The sequence below is a fragment of the Lissotriton helveticus genome, chromosome 1_2 (genome assembly GCF_964261635.1).
Source record: "Lissotriton helveticus chromosome 1_2, aLisHel1.1, whole genome shotgun sequence".
NCBI lineage: Eukaryota > Metazoa > Chordata > Amphibia > Caudata > Salamandridae > Lissotriton > Lissotriton helveticus.
In genome coordinates, this window is record NC_136058.1 from 324529483 (window position 1) to 324554272 (window position 24790).

At 37.4% G+C, this 24790-nt stretch overlaps 18 non-coding genes across 18 annotated transcripts; all 18 read left to right on the plus strand.

Moving 5' to 3' along the window:
- The first annotated feature begins 855 nt into the window (after window positions 1-855).
- TRNAC-GCA (transfer RNA cysteine (anticodon GCA)) lies at window positions 856-927 on the plus strand. Its single transcript has one exon. It is a non-coding gene; the product is annotated as a tRNA-Cys (tRNA).
- A 1012-nt stretch (window positions 928-1939) lies between these two features.
- TRNAC-GCA (transfer RNA cysteine (anticodon GCA)) lies at window positions 1940-2011 on the plus strand. Its single transcript has one exon. It is a non-coding gene; the product is annotated as a tRNA-Cys (tRNA).
- Window positions 2012-5175: 3164 nt separating this feature from the next.
- Window positions 5176-5247, plus strand: TRNAC-GCA (transfer RNA cysteine (anticodon GCA)). The gene has a single exon. It is a non-coding gene; the product is annotated as a tRNA-Cys (tRNA).
- Window positions 5248-6258: 1011 nt separating this feature from the next.
- Window positions 6259-6330, plus strand: TRNAC-GCA (transfer RNA cysteine (anticodon GCA)). Its single transcript has one exon. It is a non-coding gene; the product is annotated as a tRNA-Cys (tRNA).
- Window positions 6331-7342: 1012 nt separating this feature from the next.
- On the plus strand, window positions 7343-7414 carry TRNAC-GCA (transfer RNA cysteine (anticodon GCA)). The gene has a single exon. It is a non-coding gene; the product is annotated as a tRNA-Cys (tRNA).
- Window positions 7415-8424: 1010 nt separating this feature from the next.
- On the plus strand, window positions 8425-8496 carry TRNAC-GCA (transfer RNA cysteine (anticodon GCA)). Its single transcript has one exon. It is a non-coding gene; the product is annotated as a tRNA-Cys (tRNA).
- Window positions 8497-9507: 1011 nt separating this feature from the next.
- TRNAC-GCA (transfer RNA cysteine (anticodon GCA)) lies at window positions 9508-9579 on the plus strand. The gene has a single exon. It is a non-coding gene; the product is annotated as a tRNA-Cys (tRNA).
- Window positions 9580-11674: 2095 nt separating this feature from the next.
- TRNAC-GCA (transfer RNA cysteine (anticodon GCA)) lies at window positions 11675-11746 on the plus strand. Its single transcript has one exon. It is a non-coding gene; the product is annotated as a tRNA-Cys (tRNA).
- Window positions 11747-12758: 1012 nt separating this feature from the next.
- On the plus strand, window positions 12759-12830 carry TRNAC-ACA (transfer RNA cysteine (anticodon ACA)). Its single transcript has one exon. It is a non-coding gene; the product is annotated as a tRNA-Cys (tRNA).
- Window positions 12831-13843: 1013 nt separating this feature from the next.
- Window positions 13844-13915, plus strand: TRNAC-GCA (transfer RNA cysteine (anticodon GCA)). Its single transcript has one exon. It is a non-coding gene; the product is annotated as a tRNA-Cys (tRNA).
- A 2094-nt stretch (window positions 13916-16009) lies between these two features.
- On the plus strand, window positions 16010-16081 carry TRNAC-ACA (transfer RNA cysteine (anticodon ACA)). The gene has a single exon. It is a non-coding gene; the product is annotated as a tRNA-Cys (tRNA).
- A 1013-nt stretch (window positions 16082-17094) lies between these two features.
- Window positions 17095-17166, plus strand: TRNAC-GCA (transfer RNA cysteine (anticodon GCA)). The gene has a single exon. It is a non-coding gene; the product is annotated as a tRNA-Cys (tRNA).
- A 1010-nt stretch (window positions 17167-18176) lies between these two features.
- TRNAC-GCA (transfer RNA cysteine (anticodon GCA)) lies at window positions 18177-18248 on the plus strand. The gene has a single exon. It is a non-coding gene; the product is annotated as a tRNA-Cys (tRNA).
- Window positions 18249-19258: 1010 nt separating this feature from the next.
- TRNAC-GCA (transfer RNA cysteine (anticodon GCA)) lies at window positions 19259-19330 on the plus strand. Its single transcript has one exon. It is a non-coding gene; the product is annotated as a tRNA-Cys (tRNA).
- A 1011-nt stretch (window positions 19331-20341) lies between these two features.
- TRNAC-GCA (transfer RNA cysteine (anticodon GCA)) lies at window positions 20342-20413 on the plus strand. The gene has a single exon. It is a non-coding gene; the product is annotated as a tRNA-Cys (tRNA).
- Window positions 20414-22508: 2095 nt separating this feature from the next.
- On the plus strand, window positions 22509-22580 carry TRNAC-GCA (transfer RNA cysteine (anticodon GCA)). The gene has a single exon. It is a non-coding gene; the product is annotated as a tRNA-Cys (tRNA).
- A 1012-nt stretch (window positions 22581-23592) lies between these two features.
- Window positions 23593-23664, plus strand: TRNAC-ACA (transfer RNA cysteine (anticodon ACA)). Its single transcript has one exon. It is a non-coding gene; the product is annotated as a tRNA-Cys (tRNA).
- Window positions 23665-24677: 1013 nt separating this feature from the next.
- On the plus strand, window positions 24678-24749 carry TRNAC-GCA (transfer RNA cysteine (anticodon GCA)). The gene has a single exon. It is a non-coding gene; the product is annotated as a tRNA-Cys (tRNA).
- Window positions 24750-24790: the final 41 nt, after the last annotated feature.

The window sequence follows — 24790 nt, forward strand, 5'->3', positions numbered from 1 at the left end:
TCGGCTTGGTATTCCCTTTGGGAAATTTCTGAAACATTGATCAATTTTGGAATTCGGCTCTTCCTTTCACAGCACTAAACAAAGGGAATGGACTATGAAACCAATTGACAACTTTGTTATACTGTTTGGTGCTTTCTTGTATTGCACTGAAGAAATGGCGTATAAAACTTGGCAGCGAAGCAGTCAATCTATTTCTCATTTCACCTTTGTCTTCAGTCTTACATATATTCCACCTCTTCTCTGTGCATACAAAGTATGTGTTTGTTTGAAGCACTTCACTTTTTGTGCAACCTAGGAACTATTTAATTTCTCCTTAAAAGCTCTGCCTACGTGCAAGATGTACGAACTATCTTTGCAGTTGCAAGAAGGCTTTTCTGAAGAATCAGGCTATTTGCAAACGCAAAGTGGCTTTTTCTGATGTATTAAATGGAAGGTATTCGAAAGGGGTGTTTGGGTGTACCTTCCAAATACCAAATTGTAGTGGTACGTAGAAATGTTTTTCCACCATAATTTGGCCAAAACAATCATACTTCATCACCATCTCCGTGATTGTGGTAACAAATCCTCAAATGATAAGGTGTCCCGTAAAAACCTCTACCCCTTTAAGAATGTTTCAAAACAATCATTGTATGTAGAGGCATTGGTCCTATGTACCACTGCCTATTCAAATAAAATAACAATGAAACAAATAAATCTGTTTTTTAAAAGATCCAGTTTTCCTTTAATAAATAATGTTAAGGACTACTTCTCCTGTTCCACCGTTTCAAGGTTGTACTTTCTGGCACAACTTAGTATGATCCTCACACTCTTTCAATATGTACTGATATTTTGTCATTCTGATTTTACTGAAAAGCTGGGGATATAGCTCAGTGGTAGAGCATTTGACTGCAGATCAAGAGGTCCCTGGTTCAAATCCGGTTGTCCCCTTACCCTATTTTGATTCTGTTGTTTGTAATTTGGACTTTTCATCAATTCCATTTGGATTATCTTTGACAGAGTCAGTGTTTCCTTGGATATTGCACTTTAATAGCATTTCAGTGTTTCCTGCTCAAAACCTGTGAGTAAATGCAGTTTTTTAACACTCGGCTTGGTATTCCCTTTGGGAAATTTCTGAAACATCATTGATCAATTTTGGAATTCGGCTCTTCCTTTCACAGCACTAAACAAAGGGAATGGACTATGAAACCAATTGACAATGTTGTTATACTGTTTGATGCTTTGTTGTATTGCACTGAAGAAATGGCGTATAAAACTTGGCAGCGGAGCAGTCAATCTATTTCTCATTTCACCTGTGTCTTCAGTCTTACATATATTCCACCTCTTCTCTGTGCATGCAAAGTATGTGTTTGTTTGAAGCACTTCATTTTTGTGCAACGTAGGAACTATTTAATTTCTCCTTAAAAGCTCTGCCTACGTGCAAGATGTACGAACTATCATTGCAGTTGCAAGAAGGCTGGTCTGAAGAATCAGGCCATTTGCAAACGCAAAATGGCTTTTTCTGATGTATTAAATGGAAGGTATTCGAAAGGGGTGTTTGGGTGTACCTTCCAAATACTGAATTGTAGTGGTACGTAGAAATGTTTTTCCACAATAATTTGGCCCAAAACAATCATACTTCATCACCATCTCACTAATTGTGGTAACCAATCCTCAAATAATAAGGTGTCCCGTAAAAACCTCTTCCCCTTTAAGAATGTTTCAAAACAATCATTGTATGTAGAGGCATTGGTCCTATGTACCACTGCCTATTCAAATAAAATAACAATGAAACAAATATCTGTTTTTTTAAATGATCCAGTTTTCCTTTAATAAATAATATTAAGGACTATTTCTCCTGTTCCACAGTTTCAAGGTTGTACTTTCCTGAACAACTTAGTATGATCCACTCACTCTTTCATGATGTACTGATATTTTGTCATTCTGTTTTTACTGTAAAGCTGGGGATATAGCTCAGTGGTAGAGCATTTGACTGCAGATCAAGAGGTCCCTGGTTCAAATCCGGGTGTCCCCTCGCCCTATTTTGATTCTGTTGTTTGTAATTGCGACTTTTCATCAATTCCATTTGGATCATCTTTGACAGAGTCGGTGTTCCCTTGGATATTGCACTTTAATAGCATTTCAGTGTTTCCTGCTCAAAACCTGTGAGTAAATGCAGTTTTTAACACTCGGCTTGGTATTCCCTTTGGGAAATTTCTGTAACATCATTGATCAATTTTGGAATTCGGCTCTTCCTTTCACAGCACTAAACAAAGGGAATGGACTATGAAACCAATTGACAACTTTGTTATACTGTTTGGTGCTTTCTTGTATTGCACTGAAGAAATGGCGTATAAAACTTGGCAGCGAAGCAGTCAATCTATTTCTCATTTCACCTCTGTCTTCAGTCTTAGATATATTTCACCTCTTCTCTGTGCATGCAAAGTATGTGTTTGTTTGAAGCACTTCATTTTTGTGAAACGTAGGAACTATTTAATTTCTCCTGAAAAGCTCTGCCTACTTGCAAGATGTACGAACTATCATTGCAGTTGCAAGAAAGCTGATCTGAAGAATCAGGCCATTTGCAAACGCAAAATGGCTTTTTCTGATGTATTAAATGGAAGGTATTCGAAAGGGGTGTTTGGGTGTACCTTCCAAATACCGAATTGTAGTGGTACGTAGAAATGTTTTTCCACCATAATTTGGCCAAAACAATCATACTTCATCACCATCTCCGTGATTGTGGTAACCAATCCTCAAATGATAAGGTGTCCCGTAAAAACCTCTTCCACTTTAAGAATGTTTCAAAACAATCATTGTATGTAGAGGCATTGGTCCTATGTACCACTGCCTATTCAAATAAAATAACAATGAAACAAAGAAATCTGTTTTTAAATGATCCAGTTTTCCTTTAATAAATAATATTAAGGACTACTTCTCCTGTTCCACAGTTTCGAGGTTGTACTTTCTGGCACAACTTAGTATGATCCTCACACTCTTTCATGATGTACTGATATTTTGTCATTCTTATTTTACTGAAAAGCTGGGGATATAGCTCAGTGGTAGAGCGTTTGACTGCAGATTAAGAGGTCGCTGGTTCAAATCCGGGTGTTCCCTCACCCTATTTTGATTCTGTTGTTTGTAATTGGGACTTTTCATCAATTCCATTTGGATCATCTTTGACTGAGTCAGTGTTCCCTTGGATATTGCACTTTAATAGCATTTCAGTGTTTCCTGCTCAAAGCCTGTGAGTAAATGCAGTTTTTAACACTGGGCTTGGTATTCCCTTTGGGAAATTTCTGAAACATCATTGATCAATTTTGGAATTCGGCTCTTCCTTTCACAGCACTAAACAAAGGGAATGGACTATGAAACCAATTGACAACTTTGCTATACTGTTTGGTGCTTTCTTGTATTACACTGAAGAAATGGCGTATAAAACTTGGCAGCGAAGCAGTCAATCTATTTCTCATTTCACCTGTGTCTTCAGTCTTACATATATTCCACCTCTTCTCTGTGCATGCAAATTATGTGTTTGTTTGAAGCACTTCATTTTTGTGCAACCTAGGAACTATTTAATTTCTCCTTAAAAGCTCTGCCTACGTGCAAGATGTACGAACTATCATTGCAGTTGCAAGAAGGCTGGTCTGAAGAATCAGGCCATTTGCAAACGCAAAATGGCTTTTTCTAATGTATTCAATGGAAGGTATTCGAAAGGGGTGTTTGGGTGTACCTTCCAAATACCGAATTGTATTGGTACATAGAAATGTTTTTCCACCATAATTTGGCCAAAACAATCATACTTCATCACCATCTCCGTGATTGTGGTAACCAATCCTCAAATGATAAGGTGTCCCGTAAAAACCTCTTCCCCTTTAAGAATGTTTCAAAACAATCATTGTATGTAGAGGCATTGGTCCTATGTACCACTGCCTATTCAAATAAAATAACAATGAAACAAATAAATCTGTTTTTAAATGATCCAATTTTCCTTTAATAAATAATATTAAGGACTACTTCTCCTGTTCCACAGTTTCAAGGTTGTACTTTCTGGCACAACTTAGTATGATCCTCACACTCTTTCATGATGTACTGATATTTTGTCATTCTGATTGTACTGAAAAGCTGGGGATATAGCTCAGTGGTAGAGCATTTGACTGCAGATCGAGAGGTCCCTGGTTCTAATCCGGGTGTCCCCTCACCCTATTTTGATTCTGTTGTTTGTAATTGGTACTTTTCATCAATTCCATTTGGATCATCTTTGACAGAGTCAGTGTTCCCTTGGATATTAATAGCATTTCAGTGTTTCCTGCTCAAAGCCTGTGAGTAAATGCAGTTTTTAACACTCAGCTTGGTATTCCCTTTGGGAAATTTCTGAAACATTGATCAATTTTGGAATTCGGCTCTTCCTTTCACAGCACTAAACAAAGGGAATGGACTATGAAACCAATTGACAACTTTGTTATACTGTTTGGTGCTTTCTTGTATTGCACTGAAGAAATGACGTATAAAACTTGGCAGCGAAGCAGTCAATCTATTTCTCATTTCACCTTTGTCTTCAGTCTTACATATATTCCACCTCTTCTCTGTGCATGCAAAGTATGTGTTTGTTTGAAGCACTTCACTTTTTGTGCAACCTAGGAACTATTTAATTTCTCCTTAAAAGCTTTGCCTACATGCAAGATGTACGAACTATCTTTGCAGTTGCAAGAAGGCTGGTCTGAAGAATCAGGCTATTTGCAAACGCAAAGTGGCTTTTTCTGATGTATTAAATGGAAGGTATTCGAAAGGGGTGTTTGTGTGTACCTTCCAAATACCGAATTGTAGTGGTACGTACAAATGTTTTTCCACCATAATTTGGCCCAAATCAATCATACTTCATCACCATCTCAGTGATTGTGGTAACCAATCCTCAAATGATAAGTTGTCCCGTAAAACCTCTTCCCCTTTAAAAATGTTTCAAAACAATCATTGTATGTAGAGGCATTGGTCCAATGTACGACTGCCTATTCAAATAAAATGACAATGAAACAAATATCTGTTTTTTAAATGATCCAGTTTTCCTTTATTAAATAATATTAAGGACTACTTCTCCTGTTCCACAGTTTCAAGGTTGTACTTTCTGGCACAACTTAGTATGATACTCACACTCTTTCATGATGTACTGATATTTTGTCATTCTGATTTTACTGAAAAGCTGGGGATATAGCTCAGTGGTAGAGCATTTGACTGCAGATCAAGAGGTCCCTGGTTCAAATCCGGGTGTCCCCTCACCCTATTTTGATTCTGTTGTTTGTAATTGGGACTTTTCATCAATTCCATTTGGATCATCTTTGACAGAGTCAGTGTTCCCTTGGATATTGCACTTTAATAGCATTTCAGTGTTTCCTGCTCAAAACCTGTGAGTAAATGCAGTTTTTAACACTCGGCTTGGTATTCCCTTTGGGAAATTTCTGTAACATCATTGATCAATTTTGGAATTCGGCTCTTCCTTTCACAGCACTAAACAAAGGGAATGGACTATGAAACCAATTGACAACTTTGTTATACTGTTTGGTGCTTTCTTGTATTGCACTGAAGAAATGGCGTATAAAACTTGGCAGCGAAGCAGTCAATCTATTTCTCATTTCACCTGTGTCTTCAGTCTTACATATATTCCACCTCTTCTCTGTGCATGCAAAGTATGTGTTTGTTTGAAGCACTTCATTTTTGTGCAACGTGGGAACTATTTAATTTCTCCTTAAAAGCTCTGCCTACGTGCAAGATGTACGAACTATCATTGCAGTTGGAAGAAGGCTGGTCTGAAGAATCAGGCCATTTGCAAATGCAAAATGACTTTTTCTGATGTATTAAATGGAAGGTATTCGAAAGGGGTGTTTGGGTGTACCTTCCAAATACCGAATTGTAGTGGTACGTAGAAATGTTTTTCCACCATAATTTGGCCAAAACAATCATACTTCATCACCATCTCCGTGATTGTGGTAACAAATCCTCAAATGATAAGGTGTCCCGTAAAAACCTCTACCCCTTTAAGAATGTTTCAAAACAATCATTGTATGTAGAAGCATTGGTCCTATGTACCACTGCCTATTCAAATAAAATAACAATGAAACAAATACATCTGTTTTTTAAATGATCCAGTTTTCCTTTAATAAATAATGTTAAGGACTACTTCTCCTGTTCCACCGTTTCAAGGTTGTACTTTCTGGCACAACTTAGTATGATCCTCACACTCTTTCATGATGTACTGATATTTTGTCATTCTTATTTTGCTCAAAAGCTGGGGATATAGCTCAGTGGTAGAGCATTTGACTGCAGATCAAGAGGTCCCTGGTTCAAATCTGGGTGTCCCCTCACCCTATTTTGATTCTGTTGTTTGTAATTTGGACTTTTTATCAATTCCATTTGGATTATCTTTGACAGAGTCAGTGTTCCCTTGGATATTGCACTTTAATAGCATTTCAGTGTTTCCTGCTCAAAACCTGTGAGTAAATGCAGTTTTTAACACTCGGCTTGGTATTCCCTTTGGGAAATTTCTGAAACATCATTGATCAATTTTGGAAATCGGCTCTTCCTTTCACAGCACTAAACAAAGGGAATGGACTATGAAACCAATTGACAATGTTGTTATACTGTTTGGTGCTTTCTTGTATTGCACTGAAGAAATGGCGTATAAAACTTGGCAGCGGAGCAGTCAATCTATTTCTCATTTCACCTGTGTCTTCAGTCTTACATATATTCCACCTCTTCTCTGTGCATGCAAAGTATGTGTTTGTTTGAAGCACTTCATTTTTGTGCAACGTAGGAACTATTTAATTTCTCCTTAAAAGCTCTGCCTACGTGCAAGATGTACGAACTATCATTGCAGTTGCAAGAAGGCTGGTCTGAAGAATCAGGCCATTTGCAAACGCAAAATGGCTTTTTCTGATGTATTAAATGGAAGGTATTCGAAAGGGGTGTTTGAGTGTACCTTCCAAATACTGAATTGAAGTGGTACGTAGAAATGTTTTTCCACCATAATTTGGCCCAAAACAATCATACTTCATCACCATCTCACTAATTGTGGTAACCAATCCTCAAATGATAAGATGTCCCGTAAAAACCTCTTCCCCTTTAAGAATGTTTCAAAACAATCATTGTATGTAGAGGCATTGGTCCTATGTACCACTGCCTATTCAAATAAAATAACAATGAAACAAATATCTGTTTTTTAAATGATCCAGTTTTCCTTTAATAAATAATATTAAGGACTATTTCTCCTGTTCCACAGTTTCAAGGTTGTACTTTCCGGAACAACTTAGTATGATCCACTCACTCTTTTTTATGATGTACTGATATTTTGTCATTCTGATTTTACTGTAAAGCTGGGGATATAGCTCAGTGGTAGAGCATTTGACTGCAGATCAAGAGGTCCCTGGTTCAAATCCGGGTGTCCCCTCACCCTATTTTGATTCTGTTGTTTGTAATTGGGAAGTTTCATCAATTCCATTTGGATCATCTTTGACAGAGTCAGTGTTCCCTTGGATATTGCACTTTAATAGCATTTCAGTGTTTCCTGCTCAAAACCTGAGAGTACATGCAGTTTTTAACACTCGGCTTGGTATTCCCTTTGAGAAATTTCTGTAACATCATTGATCAATTTTGGAATTCGGCTCTTCCTTTCACAGCACTAAACAAAGGGAATGGACTATGAACCCAATTGACAACTTTGTTATACTGTTTGGTGCTTTCTTGTATTGCACTGAAGAAATGGCGTATAAAACTTGGCAGCAAAGCAGTCAATCTATTTCTCATTTCACCTCTGTCTTCAGTCTTACATATATTTCACCTCTTCTCTGTGCATGCAAAGTATGTGTTTGTTTGAAGCACTTCATTTTTGTGCAACGTAGGAACTATTTAATTTCTCCTTAAAAGCTCTGCCTACTTGCAAGATGTACGAACTATCATTGCAGTTGCAAGAAGGCTGGTCTGAAGAATCAGGCCATTTGCAAACGCAAAATGGCTTTTTCTGATGTATTAAATGGAAGGTATTCGAAAGGGGTGTTTGGGTGTACCTTCCAAATACCGAATTGTAGTGGTACGTAGAAATGTTTTTCCACCATAATTTGGCCAAAACAATCATACTTCATCACCATCTCCGTGATTGTGGTAACCAATCCTCAAATGATAAGGTGTCCCATAAAAACCTCTTCCCCTTTAAGAATGTTTCAAAACAATCATTGTATGTAGAGGCATTGGTCCTATGTACCACTGCCTATTCAAATAAAATAACAATGAAACAAATAAATCTGTTTTTAAATGATCCAGTTTTCCTTTAATAAATAATATTAAGGACTTTTTCTCCTGTTCCACAGTTTCAAGGTTGTACTTTCTGGCACAACTTAGTATGATCCTCACACTCTTTCATGATGTACTGATATTTTGTCATTCTGATTTTACTGAAAAGCTGGGGATATAGCTCAGTGGTAGAGCATTTGACTGCAGATCAAGAGGTCCCTGGTTCAAAGCCGGGTGTCCCCTCACCCTTTTTTGATTCTGTTGTTTGTCATTGGGACTTTTCATCAATTCCATTTGGATCATCTTTGAAAGAGTCAGTGTTCCCTTGGATATTGCACTTTAATAGCATTTCAGTGTTTCCTGCTCAAAACCTGTGAGTAAATGCAGTTTTTAACACTCGGCTTGGTATTCCCTTTGGGAAATTTCTGAAACATCATTGATCAATTTTGGAATTCGGCTTTTCCTTTCACAGCACTAAACAAAGGGAATGGACTATGAAACCAATTGACAACTTTGTTATACTGTTTGGTGCTTTCTTGTATTGCACTGAAGAAATGGCGTATAAAACTTGGCAGCGAAGCAGTCAATCTATTTCTCATTTCACCTGTGTCTTCAGTCTAACATATATTCCACCTCTTCTCTGTGCATGCAAAGTATGTGTTTGTTTGAAGCACTTCACTTTTTGTGCAACCTAGGAACTATTTAATTTCTCCTTAAAAGCTCTGCCTACGTGCAAGATGTACGAACTATCTTTGCAGTTGCAAGAAGGCTGGTCTGAAGAATCAGGCTATTTGCAAACGCAAAGTGGCTTTTTCTGATGTATTAAATGGAAGGTATTCGAAAGGGGTGTTTGGGTGTACCTTCCAAATACCGAATTGTAGTGGTACATACAAATGTTTTTCCACCATAATTTGGCCCAAAACAATCATACTTCATCACCATCTCAGTGATTGTGGTAACCAATCCTCAAATGATAAGTTGTCCCGTAAAAACCTCTTCCCCTTTAAGAATGTTTCAAAACAATCATTGTTTGTAGAATTATTGGTCCAATGTACGACTGCCTATTCAAATAAAATAACAATGAAACAAATATCTGTTTTTTAAATGATCCAGTTTTCCTTTAATAAATAATATTAAGGACTACTTCTCCTGTTCCACAGTTTCAATTTTGTACTTTCTGGCACAACTTAGTATGATCCTCACACTCTTTCATGATGTACTGATATTTTGTCATTCTGATTTTACTGAAAAGCTGGGGATATAGCTCAGTGGTAGAGCATTTGACTGCAGATCAAGAGGTCCCTGGTTCAAATCCGGGTGTCCCCTCACCCTATTTTGATTCTGTTGTTTGTCATTGGGACTTTTCATCAATTCCATTTGGATCATCTTTGACAGAGTCAGTGTTCCCTTGGATATTGCACTTTAATAGCATTTCAGTGTTTCCTGCTCAAAACCTGTGAGTAAATGCAGTTTTTAACACTCGGCTTGGTATTCCCTTTGGGAAATTTCTGAAACATCATTGATCAATTTTGGAATTCGGCTCTTCCTTTCACAGCACTAAACAAAGGGAATGGACTATGAAACCAATTGACAACTTTGTTATACTGTTTGGTGCTTTCTTGTATTGCACTGAAGAAATGGCGTATAAAACTTGGCAGCGAAGCAGTCTATCTATTTCTCAATTCACCTGTGTCTTCAGTCTTACATATATTCCACCTCTTCTCTGTGCATGCAAAGTATGTGTTTGTTTGAAGCACTTCATTTTTGTGCAACGTAGGAACTATTTAATTTCTCCTTAAAAGCTCTGCCTACGTGCAAGATGTACGAACTATCATTGCAGTTGCAAGAAGGCTTGTCTGAAGAATCAGGCCATTTGTAAACGCAAAATGGCTTTTTCTGATGTATTAAATGGAATTTATTCGAAAGGGGTGTTTGGGTGTACCTTCCAAATACCGAATTTTAGTGGTACGTAGAAATGTTTTTCCACCATAATTTGGCCCAAAACAATCATACTCCATCACCATCTCCGTGATTGTGGTAACAAATCCTCAAATGATAAGGTGTCCCGTAAAAACCTCTTCCCCTTTAAGAATGTTTCAAAACAATCATTGTATGTAGAGGCATTGGTCCTATGTACCACTGCCTATTCAAATAAAATAACAATGAAACAAATAAATCTGTTATTTTAAATGATCCAGTTTTCCTTTAATAAATAATGTTAAGGGCTACTTCTCCTTTTCCACAGTTTCAAGGTTATACTTTCTGGCACAACTTAGTATGATCCTCACACTCTTTCAATATGTACTGATATTTTGTCATTCTGATTTTACTGAAAAGCTGGGAATATAGCTCAGTGGTAGAGCATTTGACTGCAGATCAAGAGGTCCCTGGTTCAAATCCGGTTGTCCCCTTACCCTATTTTGATTCTGTTGTTTGTAATTTGGACTTTTCATCAATTCCATTTGGATCATCTTTGACAGAGTCAGTGTTCCCTTGGATATTACACTTTAATAGCATTTCAGTGTTTCCTGCTCAAAGCCTGTGAGTAAATGCAGTTTTTAACACTCGGCTTGGTATTCCCTTTGGGAAATTTCTGAAACATCATTGATCAATTTTGGAATTCGACTCTTCCTTTCACAGCACTAAACAAAGGGAATGGACTATGAAACCAATTGACAACGTTTTTATACTGTTTGGTGCTTTCTTGTATTGCACTGAAGAAATGGCGTATAAAACTTGGCAGCGGAGCAGTCAATCTATTTCTCATTTCACCTGTGTCTTCAGTCTTACATATATTCCACCTCTTCTCTGTGCATGCAAAGTATGTGTTTGTTTGAAGCACTTCATTTTTGTGCAACGTAGGAACTATTTAATTTCTCCTTAAAAGCTCTGCCTACTTGCAAGATGTACGAACTATCATTGCAGTTGCAAGAAGGCTGGTCTGAAGAATCAGGCCATTTGCAAACGCAAAATGGCTTTTTCTGAAGTATTAAATGGAAGGTATTCGAAAGGGGTGTTTGGGTGTACCTTCCAAATACCGAATTGTAGTGGTACGTAGAAATGTTTTTCCACCATAATTTGGCCAAAACAATCATACTTCATCACCATCTCCGTGATTGTGGTAACCAATCCTCAAATGATAAGGTGTCCCGTAAAAACCTCTTCCCCTTTAAGAATGTTTCAAAACAATCATTGTATGTAGAGGCATTGGTCCAATGTACCACTGCCTATTCAAATAAAATAACAATGAAACAAATAAATCTGTTTTTAAATGATCCAGTTTTCCTTTAATAAATAATATTAAGGACTACTTCTCCTGTTCCACAGTTTCAAGGTTGTACTTTCTGGCACAACTTAGTATGATCCTCACACTCTTTCATGATGTACTGATATTTTGTCATTCTGATTTTACTGAAAAGCTGGGGATATAGCTCAGTGGTAGAGCATTTGACTGCAGATCAAGAGGTCCCTGGTTCAAATCCGGGTGTCCCCTCACCCTATTTTGATTCTGTTGTTTGTAATTGGTACTTTTCATCAATTCCATTTGGATCATCTTTGACAGAGTCAGTGTTCCCTTGGATATTGCACTTTAATAGCATTTCAGTGTTTCCTGCTCAAAACCAGTGAGTAAATGCAGTTTTTAACACTCGGCTTGGGATTCCCTTTGGGAAATTTCTGAAACATCATTGATCAATTTTGGAATTCGGCTCTTCCTTTCACAGCACTAAACAAAGGGAATGGACTATGAAACCAATTGACAACTTTGTTATACTGTTTGGTGCTTTCTTGTATTGCACTGAAGAAATGGCGTATAAAACTTGGCAGCGAAGCAGTCAATCTATTTCTCATTTCACCTGTGTCTTCAGTCTAACATATATTCCACCTCTTCTCTGTGCATGCAAAGTATGTGTTTGTTTGAAGCACTTCATTTTTGTGCAACGTAGGAACTATTTAATTTCTCCTTAAAAGCTCTGCCTACGTGCAAGATGTACGAACTATCATTGCAGTTGCAAGAAGGCTGGTCTGAAGAATCAGGCCATTTGCAAACGCAAAATGGCTTTTTCTGATGTATTAAATGGAAGGTATTCGAAAGGGGTGTTTGGGTGTACCTTCCAAATACCGAATTGTAGTGGTACGTAGAAATCTTTTTCCACCATAATTTGGCCAAAACAATCATACTTCATCACCATCTCCGTGATTGTGGTAACCAATCCTCAAATGATAAGGTGTCCCGTAAAAACCTCTTCCCCTTTAAGAATGTTTCAAAACAATCATTGTATGTAGAGGCATTGGTCCTATGTACCACTGCCTATTCAAATAAAATAACAATGAAACAAATAAATCTGTTTTTTTAACTGATCCAGTTTTCCTTTAATAAATAATATTAAGGACTACTTCTCCTGTTCCACAGTTTCAAGGTTGTACTTTCTGGCACAACTTAGTATGATCCTTACACTCTTTCATGATGTACTGATATTTTGACATTCTTATTTTACTGAAAAGCTGGGGATATAGCTCAGTGGTAGTGCATTTGACTACAGATCAAGAGGTCCCTGGTTCAAATCCGGGTGTCCCCTCACCCTATTTTGATTCTGTTGTTTGTAATTGGGACTTTTCATCAATTCCATTTGGATCATCTTTGACTGAGTCAGTGTTCCCTTGGATATTGCACTTTAATAGCATTTCAGTGTTTCCTGCTCAAAGCCTGTGAGTAAATGCAGTTTTTAACACTCAGCTTTGTATTCCCTTTGGGAAATTTCTGAAACATCATTGATCAATTTTGGAATTCGGCTCTTCCTTTCACAGCACTAAACAAAGGGAATGGACTATGAAACCAATTGACAACTTTGTTATACTGTTTGGTGTTTTCTTGTATTGCACTGAAGAAATGGCGTATAAAACTTGGCAGCGAAGCAGTCTATCTATTTCTCAATTCACCTGTGTCTTCAGTCTTACATATATTCCACCTCTTCTCTGTGCATGCAAAGTATGTGTTTGTTTGAAGCACTTCATTTTTGTGCAACGTAGGAACTATTTAATTTCTCCTTAAAAGCTCTGCCTACGTGCAAGATGTACGAACTATCATTGCAGTTGCAAGAAGGCTGGTCTGAAGAATCAGGCCATTTGTAAACGCAAAATGGCTTTTTCTGATGTATTAAATGGAATTTATTCGAAAGGGGTGTTTGGGTGTACCTTCCAAATACCGAATTTTAGTGGTACGTAGAAATGTTTTTCCACCATAATTTGGCCCAAAACAATCATACTCCATCACCATCTCCGTGATTGTGGTAACAAATCCTCAAATGATAAGGTGTCCCGTAAAAACCTCTTCCCCTTTAAGAATGTTTCAAAACAATCATTGTATGTAGAGGCATTGGTCCTATGTACCACTGCCTATTCAAATAAAATAACAATGAAACAAATAAATCTGTTGTTTTAAATGATCCAGTTTTCCTTTAATAAATAATGTTAAGGGCTACTTCTCCTGTTCCACAGTTTCAAGGTTGTACTTTCTGGCACAACTTAGTATGATCCTCACACTCTTTCAATATGTACTGATATTTTGTCATTCTGATTTTACTGGAAAGCTGGGGATATAGCTCAGTGGTAGAGCATTTGACTGCAGATCAAGAGGTCCCTGGTTCAAATCCGGTTGTCCCCTTACCCTATTTTGATTCTGTTGTTTGTAATTTGGACTTTTCATCAATTCCATTTGGATCATCTTTGACAGAGTCAGTGTTCCCTTGGATATTGCACTTTAATAGCATTTCAGTGTTTCCTGCTCAAAGCCTGTGAGTAAATGCAGTTTTTAACACTCGGCTTGGTATTCCCTTTGGGAAATTTCTGAAACATCATTGATCAATTTTGGAATTCGACTCTTCCTTTCACAGCACTAAACAAAGGGAATGGACTATGAAACCAATTGACTACTTTCTTATACTGTTTGGTGCTTTCTTGTATTGCACTGAAGAAATGGCGTATAAAACTTGGCAGCGAAGCAGTCAATCTATTTCTCATTTCACCTGTGTCTTCACTCTTACATATATTCCACCTCTTCTCTGTGCTTGCAAAGTATGTGTTTGTTTGAAGCACTTAATTTTTGTGCAACGTAGGAACTATTTAATTTCTCCTTAAAAGCTCTGCCTACGTGCAAGATGTACGAACTATCATTGCAGTTGCAAGAAGGCTGGTCTGAAGAATCAGGCCATTTGCAAACACAAAATGGCTTTTTCTGATGTATTAAATGGAAGGTATTCGAAAGGGGTGTTTGGGTGTACCTTCCAAATACCGAATTGTAGTAGTACGTAGAAATGTTTTTTCACCATAATTTGGCCCAAAACAATCATACTTCATCACCATCTCCATGATTGTGGTAACCAATCCTCAAATGATAAGGTGTCCCGTAAAAACCTCTTCCCCTTTAAGAATGTTTCAAAACAATCATTGTATGTAGAGGCATTGGTCCAATGTACGACTGCCTATTCAAATAAATTAACAATGAAACAAATATCTGTTTTTTAAATAATCCAGTATTCCTTTAATAAATAATATTAAGGACTACTTCTCCTGTTCCACAGTTTCAAGGTTGTACTTTCTGGCACAACTTAGTATGATCCTCACACTCTTTCATGATGTACTGATATTTTGTCATTCTGACTTTACTGAAAAGCTGGGGATATAGCTCAGTTGTAGAGCATTTGACTGCAGATCAAGAGGTCCCTGGTTCGAATCCGGGTGTCCCCTCACCCTTTTTTGATTCTGTTGTTTGTCATTGGGACTTTTCATCAATTCCATTTGGATCATCCTTGAAAGAGTCAGTGTTCCCTTGGATATTGCACTTTAATAGCATTTCAGTGTTTCCTGCTCAAAACCTGTGAGTAAATGCAGTTTTTAACACTCGGCTTGGTATTCCCTTTGGGAAATTTCTGAAACATCATTGATCAATTTTGGAATTCGGCTTTTCCTTTCACAGCACTAAACAAAGGGAATGGACTATGAAACCAATTGACAACTTTGTTATACTGTTTGGTGCTTTCTTGTATTGCACTGAAGAAATGGCGTATAAAACTTGGCAGCGAAGCAGTCAATCTATTTCTCATTTCACCTGTGTCTTCAGTCTAACATATATTCCACCTCTTCTCTGTGCATGCAAAGTATGTGTTTGTTTGAAGCACTTCATTTTTGTGCAACGTAGGAACTATTTAATTTCTCCTTAAAAGCTCTGCCTACGTGCAAGATGTACGAACTATCATTGCAGTTGCAAGAAGGCTGGTCTGAAGAATCAGGCCATTTGCAAACGCAAAATGGCTTTTTCTGATGTATTAAATGGAAGGTATTCGAAAGGGGTGTTTGGGTGTACCTTCCAAATACCGAATTGTAGTGGTACGTAGAAATCTTTTTCCACCATAATTTGGCCAAAACAATCATACTTCATCACCATCTCCGTGATTGTGGTAACCAATCCTCAAATGATAAGGTGTCCCGTAAAAACCTCTTCCCCTTTAAGAATGTTTCAAAACAATCATTGTATGTAGAGGCATTGGTCCTATGTACCACTGCCTATTCAAATAAAATAACAATGAAACAAATAAATCTGTTTTTTTAACTGATCCAGTTTTCCTTTAATAAATAATATTAAGGACTACTTCTCCTGTTCCACAGTTTCAAGGTTGTACTTTCTGGCACAACTTAGTATGATCCTTACACTCTTTCATGATGTACTGATATTTTGACATTCTTATTTTACTGAAAAGCTGGGGATATAGCTCAGTGGTAGTGCATTTGACTACAGATCAAGAGGTCCCTGGTTCAAATCCGGGTGTCCCTTCACCCTATTTTGATTCTGTTGTTTGTAATTGGGACTTTTCATCAATTCCATTTGGATCATCTTTGACTGAGTCAGTGTTCCCTTGGATATTGCACTTTAATAGCATTTCAGTGTTTCCTGCTCAAAGCCTGTGAGTAAATGCAGTTTTTAACACTCAGCTTGGTATTCCCTTTGGGAAATTTCTGAAACATCATTGATCAATTTTGGAATTCGGCTCTTCCTTTCACAGCACTAAACAAAGGGAATGGACTATGAAACCAATTGACAACTTTGTTATACTGTTTGGTGTTTTCTTGTATTGCACTGAAGAAATGGCGTATAAAACTTGGCAGCGAAGCAGTCTATCTATTTCTCAATTCACCTGTGTCTTCAGTCTTACATATATTCCACCTCTTCTCTGTGCATGCAAAGTATGTGTTTGTTTGAAGCACTTCATTTTTGTGCAACGTAGGAACTATTTAATTTCTCCTTAAAAGCTCTGCCTACGTGCAAGATGTACGAACTATCATTGCAGTTGCAAGAAGGCTGGTCTGAAGAATCAGGCCATTTGTAAACGCAAAATGGCTTTTTCTGATGTATTAAATGGAATTTATTTGAAAGGGGTGTTTGGGTGTACCTTCCAAATACCGAATTTTAGTGGTACGTAGAAATGTTTTTCCACCATAATTTGGCCCAAAACAATCATACTCCATCACCATCTCCGTGATTGTGGTAACAAATCCTCAAATGATAAGGTGTCCCGTAAAAACCTCTTCCCCTTTAAGAATGTTTCAAAACAATCATTGTATGTAGAGGCATTGGTCCTATGTACCACTGCCTATTCAAATAAAATAACAATGAAACAAATAAATCTGTTGTTTTAAATGATCCAGTTTTCCTTTAATAAATAATGTTAAGGGCTACTTCTCCTGTTCCACAGTTTCAAGGTTGTACTTTCTGGCACAACTTAGTATGATCCGCACACTCTTTCAATATGTACTGATATTTTGTCATTCTGATTTTACTGGAAAGCTGGGGATATAGCTCAGTGGTAGAGCATTTGACTGCAGATCAAGAGGTCCCTGGTTCAAATCCGGTTGTCCCCTTACCCTATTTTGATTCTGTTGTTTGTAATTTGGACTTTTCATCAATTCCATTTGGATCATCTTTGACAGAGTCAGTGTTCCCTTGGATATTGCACTTTAATAGCATTTCAGTGTTTCCTGCTCAAAGCCTGTGAGTAAATGCAGTTTTTAACACTCGGCTTGGTATTCCCTTTGGGAAATTTCTGAAACATCATTGATCAATTTTGGAATTCGACTCTTCCTTTCACAGCACTAAACAAAGGGAATGGACTATGAAACCAATTGACTACTTTCTTATACTGTTTGGTGCTTTCTTGTATTGCACTGAAGAAATGGCGTATAAAACTTGGCAGCGAAGCAGTCAATCTATTTCTCATTTCACCTGTGTCTTCACTCTTACATATATTCCACCTCTTCTCTGTGCTTGCAAAGTATGTGTTTGTTTGAAGCACTTAATTTTTGTGCAACGTAGGAACTATTTAATTTCTCCTTAAAAGCTCTGCCTACGTGCAAGATGTACGAACTATCATTGCAGTTGCAAGAAGGCTGGTCTGAAGAATCAGGCCATTTGCAAACACAAAATGGCTTTTTCTGATGTATTAAATGGAAGGTATTCGAAAGGGGTGTTTGGGTGTACCTTCCAAATACCGAATTGTAGTAGTACGTAGAAATGTTTTTTCACCATAATTTGGCCCAAAACAATCATACTTCATCACCATCTCCATGATTGTGGTAACCAATCCTCAAATGATAAGGTGTCCCGTAAAAACCTCTTCCCCTTTAAGAATGTTTCAAAACAATCATTGTATGTAGAGGCATTGGTCCAATGTACGACTGCCTATTCAAATAAAATAACAATGAAACAAATATCTGTTTTTTAAATGATCCAGTTTTCCTTTAATAAATAATATTAAGGACTACTTCTCCTGTTCCACAGTTTCAAGGTTGTACTTTCTGGCACAACTTAGTATGATCCTCACACTCTTTCATGATGTACTGATATTTTGTCATTCTGATTTTACTGGAAAGCTGGGGATATAGCTCAGTGGTAGAGCATTTGACTGCAGATCAAGAGGTCCCTGGTTCAAATCCGGTTGTCCCCTTACCCTATTTTGATTCTGTTGTTTGTAATTTGGACTTTTCATCAATTCCATTTGGATCATCTTTGACAGAGTCAGTGTTCCCTTGGATATTGCACTTTAATAGCATTTCAGTGTTTCCTGCTCAAAGCCTGTGAGTAAATGCAGTTTTTAACACTCGGCTTGGTATTCCCTTTGGGAAATTTCTGAAACATCATTGATCAATTTTGGAATTCGACTCTTCCTTTCACAGCACTAAACAAAGGGAATGGACTATGAAACCAATTGACTACTTTCTTATACTGTTTGGTGCTTTCTTGTATTGCACTGAAGAAATGGCGTATAAAACTTGGCAGCGAAGCAGTCAATCTATTTCTCATTTCACCTGTGTCTTCACTCTTACATATATTCCACCTCTTCTCTGTGCTTGCAAAGTATGTGTTTGTTTGAAGCACTTAATTTTTGTGCAACGTAGGAACTATTTAATTTCTCCTTAAAAGCTCTGCCTACGTGCAAGATGTACGAACTATCATTGCAGTTGCAAGAAGGCTGGTCTGAAGAATCAGGCCATTTGCAAACACAAAATGGCTTTTTCTGATGTATTAAATGGAAGGTATTCGAAAGGGGTGTTTGGGTGTACCTTCCAAATACCGAATTGTAGTAGTACGTAGAAATGTTTTTTCACCATAATTTGGCCCAAAACAATCATACTTCATCACCATCTCCATGATTGTGGTAACCAATCCTCAAATGATAAGGTGTCCCGTAAAAACCTCTTCCCCTTTAAGAATGTTTCAAAACAATCATTGTATGTAGAGGCATTGGTCCAATGTACGACTGCCTATTCAAATAAAATAACAATGAAACAAATATCTGTTTTTTAAATGATCCAGTTTTCCTTTAATAAATAATATTAAGGACTACTTCTCCTGTTCCACAGTTTCAAGGTTGTACTTTCTGGCACAACTTAGTATGATCCTCACACTCTTTCATGATGTACTGATATTTTGTCATTCTGACTTTACTGAAAAGCTGGGGATATAGCTCAGTGGTAGAGCATTTGACTGCAGATCAAGAGGTCCCTGGTTCGAATCCGGGTGTCCCCTCACCCTTTTTTGATTCTGTTGTTTGTCATTGGGACTTTTCATCAATTCCATTTGGATCATCTTTGAAAGAGTCAGTGTTCCCTTGGATATTGCACCGTAATAGCATTTCAGTGTTTCCTGCTCAAAACCTGTGAGTAAATGCAGTTTTTAACACTCGGCTTGGTATTCCCTTTGGGAAATTTCTGAAACATCATTGATCAATTTTGGAATTCGGCTTTTCCTTTCACAGCACTAAACAAAGGGAATGGACTATGAAACCAATTGACAACTTTGTTATACTGTTTGGTGCTTTCTTGTATTGCACTGAAGAAATGGCGTATAAAACTTGGCAGCGAAGCAGTCAATCTATTTCTCATTTCACCTGTGTCTTCAGTCTAACATATATTCCACCTCTTCTCTGTGCATGCAAAGTATGTGTTTGTTTGAAGCACTTCACTTTTTGTGCAACCTAGGAACTATTTAATTTCTCCTTAAAAGCTCTGCCTACGTGCAAGATGTACGAACTATCTTTGCAGTTGCAAGAAGGCTGGTCTGAAGAATCAGGCTATTTGCAAACGCAAAGTGGCTTTTTCTGATGTATTAAATGGAAGGTATTCGAAAGGGGTGTTTGGGTGTACCTTCCAAATACCGAATTGTAGTGGTACGTACAAATGTTTTTCCACCATAATTTGGCCCAAAACAATCATACTTCATCACCATCTCAGTGATGGTGGTAACCAATCCTCAAATGATAAGTTGTCCCGTAAAAACCTCTTCCCCTTTAAGAATGTTTCAAAACAATCATTGTTTGTAGAATTATTGGTCCAATGTACGACTGCCTATTCAAATAAAATAACAATGAAACAAATATCTGTTTTTTAAATGATCCAGTTTTCCTTTAATAAATAATATTAAGGACTACTTCTCCTGTTCCACAGTTTCAATTTTGTACTTTCTGGCACAACTTAGTATGATCCTCACACTCTTTCATGATGTACTGATATTTTGTCATTCTGATTTTACTGAAAAGCTGGGGATATAGCTCAGTGGTAGAGCATTTGACTGCAGATCAAGAGGTCCCTGGTTCAAATCCGGGTGTCCCCTCACCCTATTTTGATTCTGTTGTTTGTCATTGGGACTTTTCATCAATTCCATTTGGATCATCTTTGACAGAGTCAGTGTTCCCTTGGATATTGCACTTTAATAGCATTTCAGTGTTTCCTGCTCAAAACCTGTGAGTAAATGCAGTTTTTAACACTCGGCTTGGTATTCCCTTTGGGAAATTTCTGAAACATCATTGATCAATTTTGGAATTCGGCTCTTCCTTTCACAGCACTAAACAAAGGGAATGGACTATGAAACCAATTGACAACTTTGTTATACTGTTTGGTGCTTTCTTGTATTGCACTGAAGAAATGGCGTATAAAACTTGGCAGCGAAGCAGTCTATCTATTTCTCAATTCACCTGTGTCTTCAGTCTTACATATATTCCACCTCTTCTCTGTGCATGCAAAGTATGTGTTTGTTTGAAGCACTTCATTTTTGTGCAACGTAGGAACTATTTAATTTCTCCTTAAAAGCTCTGCCTACGTGCAAGATGTACGAACTATCATTGCAGTTGCAAGAAGGCTTGTCTGAAGAATCAGGCCATTTGTAAACGCAAAATGGCTTTTTCTGATGTATTAAATGGAATTTATTCGAAAGGGGTGTTTGGGTATACCTTCCAAATACCGAATTTTAGTGGTACGTAGAAATGTTTTTCCACCATAATTTGGCCCAAAACAATCATACTCCATCACCATCTCCGTGATTGTGGTAACAAATCCTCAAATGATAAGGTGTCCCGTAAAAACCTCTTCCCCTTTAAGAATGTTTCAAAACAATCATTGTATGTAGAGGCATTGGTCCTATGTACCACTGCCTATTCAAATAAAATAACAATGAAACAAATAAATCTGTTATTTTAAATGATCCAGTTTTCCTTTAATAAATAATGTTAAGGGCTACTTCTCCTTTTCCACAGTTTCAAGGTTATACTTTCTGGCACAACTTAGTATGATCCTCACACTCTTTCAATATGTACTGATATTTTGTCATTCTGATTTTACTGAAAAGCTGGGAATATAGCTCAGTGGTAGAGCATTTGACTGCAGATCAAGAGGTCCCTGGTTCAAATGCGGTTGTGCCCTTACCCTATTTTGATTCTGTTGTTTGTAATTTGGACTTTTCATCAATTCCATTTGGATCATCTTTGACAGAGTCAGTGTTCCCTTGGATATTACACTTTAATAGCATTTCAGTGTTTCCTGCTCAAAGCCTGTGAGTAAATGCAGTTTTTAACACTCGGCTTGGTATTCCCTTTGGGAAATTTCTGAAACATCATTGATCAATTTTGGAATTCGACTCTTCCTTTCACAGCACTAAACAAAGGGAATGGACTATGAAACCAATTGACAACGTTTTTATACTGTTTGGTGCTTTCTTGTATTGCACTGAAGAAATGGCGTATAAAACTTGGCAGCGGAGCAGTCAATCTATTTCTCATTTCACCTGTGTCTTCAGTCTTACATATATTCCACCTCTTCTCTGTGCATGCAAAGTATGTGTTTGTTTGAAGCACTTCATTTTTGTGCAACGTAGGAACTATTTAATTTCTCCTTAAAAGCTCTGCCTACTTGCAAGATGTACGAACTATCATTGCAGTTGCAAGAAGGCTGGTCTGAAGAATCAGGCCATTTGCAAACGCAAAATGGCTTTTTCTGAAGTATTAAATGGAAGGTATTCGAAAGGGGTGTTTGGGTGTACCTTCCAAATACCGAATTGTAGTGGTACGTAGAAATGTTTTTCCACCATAATTTGGCCAAAACAATCATACTTCATCACCATCTCCGTGATTGTGGTAACCAATCCTCAAATGATAAGGTGTCCCGTAAAAACCTCTTCCCCTTTAAGAATGTTTCAAAACAATCATTGTATGTAGAGGCATTGGTCCAATGTACCACTGCCTATTCAAATAAAATAACAATGAAACAAATAAATCTGTTTTTAAATGATCCAGTTTTCCTTTAATAAATAATATTAAGGACTACTTCTCCTGTTCCACAGTTTCAAGGTTGTACTTTCTGGCACAACTTAGTATGATCCTCACACTCTTTCATGATGTACTGATATTTTGTCATTCTGATTTTACTGAAAAGCTGGGGATATAGCTCAGTGGTAGAGCATTTGACTGCAGATTAAGAGGTCCCTGGTTCAAATCCGGGTGTCCCCTCACCCTATTTTGATTCTGTTGTTTGTAATTGGTACTTTTCATCAATTCCATTTGGATCATCTTTGACAGAGTCAGTGTTCCCTTGGATATTGCACTTTAATAGCATTTCAGTGTTTCCTGCTCAAAACCTGTGAGTAAATGCAGTTTTTAACACTCGGCTTGGGATTCCCTTTGGGAAATTTCTGAAACATCATTGATCAATTTTGGAATTCGGCTCTTCCTTTCACAGCACTAAACAAAGGGAATGGACTATGAAACCAATTGACAACTTTGTTATACTGTTTGGTGCTTTCTTGTATTGCACTGAAGAAATGGCGTATAAAACTTGGCAGCGAAGCAGTCAATCTATTTCTCATTTCACCTGTGTCTTCAGTCTAACATATATTCCACCTCTTCTCTGTGCATGCAAAGTATGTGTTTGTTTGAAGCACTTCATTTTTGTGCAACGTAGGAACTATTTAATTTCTCCTTAAAAGCTCTGCCTACGTGCAAGATGTACGAACTATCATTGCAGTTGCAAGAAGGCTGGTCTGAAGAATCAGGCCATTTGCAAACGCAAAATGGCTTTTTCTGATGTATTAAATGGAAGGTATTCGAAAGGGGTGTTTGGGTGTACCTTCCAAATACCGAATTGTAGTGGTACGTAGAAATCTTTTTCCACCATAATTTGGCCAAAACAATCATACTTCATCACCATCTCCGTGATTGTGGTAACCAATCCTCAAATGATAAGGTGTCCCGTAAAAACCTCTTCCCCTTTAAGAATGTTTCAAAACAATCATTGTATGTAGAGGCATTGGTCCTATGTACCACTGCCTATTCAAATAAAATAACAATGAAACAAATAAATCTGTTTTTTTAACTGATCCAGTTTTCCTTTAATAAATAATATTAAGGACTACTTCTCCTGTTCCACAGTTTCAAGGTTGTACTTTCTGGCACAACTTAGTATGATCCTTACACTCTTTCATGATGTACTGATATTTTGACATTCTTATTTTACTGAAAAGCTGGGGATATAGCTCAGTGGTAGTGCATTTGACTACAGATCAAGAGGTCCCTTGTTCAAATCCGGGTGTCCCCTCACCCTATTTTGATTCTGTTGTTTGTAATTGGGACTTTTCATCAATTCCATTTGGATCATCTTTGACTGAGTCAGTGTTCCCTTGGATATTGCACTTTAATAGCATTTCAGTGTTTCCTGCTCAAAGCCTGTGAGTAAATGCAGTTTTTAACACTCAGCTTGGTATTCCCTTTGTGAAATTTCTGAAACATCATTGATCAATTTTGGAATTCGGCTCTTCCTTTCACAGCACTAAACAAAGGGAATGGACTATGAAACCAATTGACAACTTTGTTATACTGTTTGGTGTTTTCTTGTATTGCACTGAAGAAATGGCGTATAAAACTTGGCAGCGAAGCAGTCTATCTATTTCTCAATTCACCTGTGTCTTCAGTCTTACATATATTCCACCTCTTCTCTGTGCATGCAAAGTATGTGTTTGTTTGAAGCACTTCATTTTTGTGCAACGTAGGAACTATTTAATTTCTCCTTAAAAGCTCTGCCTACGTGCAATATGTACGAACTATCATTGCAGTTGCAAGAAGGCTGGTCTGAAGAATCAGGCCATTTGTAAACGCAAAATGGCTTTTTCTGATGTATTAAATGGAATTTATTCGAAAGGGGTGTTTGGATGTACCTTCCAAATACCGAATTTTAGTGGTACGTAGAAATGTTTTTCCACCATAATTTGGCCCAAAACAATCATACTCCATCACCATCTCCGTGATTGTGGTAACAAATCCTCAAATGATAAGGTGTCCCGTAAAAACCTCTTCCCCTTTAAGAATGTTTCAAAACAATCATTGTATGTAGAGGCATTGGTCCTATGTACCACTGCCTATTCAAATAAAATAACAATGAAACAAATAAATCTGTTGTTTTAAATGATCCAGTTTTCCTTTAATAAATAATGTTAAGGGCTACTTCTCATGTTCCACAGTTTCAAGGTTGTACTTTCTGGCACAACTTAGTATGATCCTCACACTCTTTCAATATGTACTGATATTTTGTCATTCTGATTTTACTGGAAAGCTGGGGATATAGCTCAGTGGTAGAGCATTTGACTGCAGATCAAGAGGTCCCTGGTTCAAATCCGGTTGTCCCCTTACCCTATTTTGATTCTGTTGTTTGTAATTTGGACTTTTCA